This window comes from Octodon degus, unplaced genomic scaffold, assembly GCF_000260255.1.
Source record: "Octodon degus isolate 3935 unplaced genomic scaffold, OctDeg1.0 scaffold00010, whole genome shotgun sequence".
Taxonomy (NCBI): Eukaryota; Metazoa; Chordata; class Mammalia; order Rodentia; family Octodontidae; genus Octodon; species Octodon degus.
This window is the reverse complement of record NW_004524586.1, coordinates 10,835,037-10,836,012: the sequence shown is the minus strand read 5'-3', so window position 1 is coordinate 10,836,012 and position 976 is coordinate 10,835,037. Positions and strand designations below refer to the sequence as shown.

The window sequence follows — 976 nt, the reverse complement described above, 5'->3', positions numbered from 1 at the left end:
TTTTATATCTATGCAGGCAAAGAGATAGGAGTCTAATTTCATTTTTCTGGACATGGATAATCAGCTTTCTCAGCATCATTTGTTAAAGCGCCTACCTTTCCAGATTGCCACCAGAATCGCAGCCTGCTCCGGTCCCGCTGCACCGCTTCTCGCTCCCGTCGCCAAGGCCGCCTATAAGCTGGTGCTTATGGCGGCAAGAGTGCCTGGAACCTGGAGAACCGCTTCAGTGGCTGGTAGGAGACCAGCTTGAGCTCGGCGGGACACGAAGAGGTGAAGTGCGGCAGGCAGGCATTGCGAGATGCTGGTTACGAATTTGATATCTGCTTCACCTCAGTGCACAAAAGAGCAACCCGGACCCTCTGGACAGTACTGGATGCCACTGACCAGATGTGGCTGCCGGTGGTGAGAACTGGGTGTCTCAATGAGCAGCACTATGGGGGCCTGACTGGCCTGAATAAAGCAGAAATGCCTGCCAAGCATGGCGAGGCCCAGGTGAAGATCTGGTGGTGCTCCTACAATGTCCCACCACCCCTGATAGAGCCTGACCACCCCTTCTACAGGAACATCAGCAAGGATCGTAGGTATGCAGACCTCGCTGAAGATCAGCTGCCTTCTGTGAGAGTCTGAAAGACACCATTGCCAGAGCTCTACCCATCCGAAATGAAGAAATTGTTCCCCAGATCGAGGAGGGGAAAAGGTATTGATTGCAGCCCACAGCAACAGCCTCCGGGGTGTAGTCAAGCAATTGGAAGGTCTCTCTGAAAAAGCCATCATGGAGCTGAACCTGCCAACTGGTATTCCTATTGTCTACGAGCTGGATAAAAACTTAAAGCCCATCAAGCCCATGCAGTTCCTCGGGGATGAAGAGACCGTGCGCAAAGCCACGGAAGCTGTGGCTGCCCAGGGCAAGGCCAAGAAGTGAAGAGCACCAGCAGCCTGCGCCCCATCCCCCCACCCTCCACACTCTCCCCGCCTG

At 54.3% G+C, this 976-nt stretch overlaps 1 pseudogene across 1 annotated transcript; it reads left to right on the top strand.

Moving 5' to 3' along the window:
* The first annotated feature begins 52 nt into the window (after positions 1-52).
* LOC101588940 lies at positions 53-948 on the top strand (annotated as a pseudogene). Its single transcript, XR_192366.2, has one exon. The product of XR_192366.2 is annotated as a phosphoglycerate mutase 1 pseudogene (transcript).
* Positions 949-976: the final 28 nt, after the last annotated feature.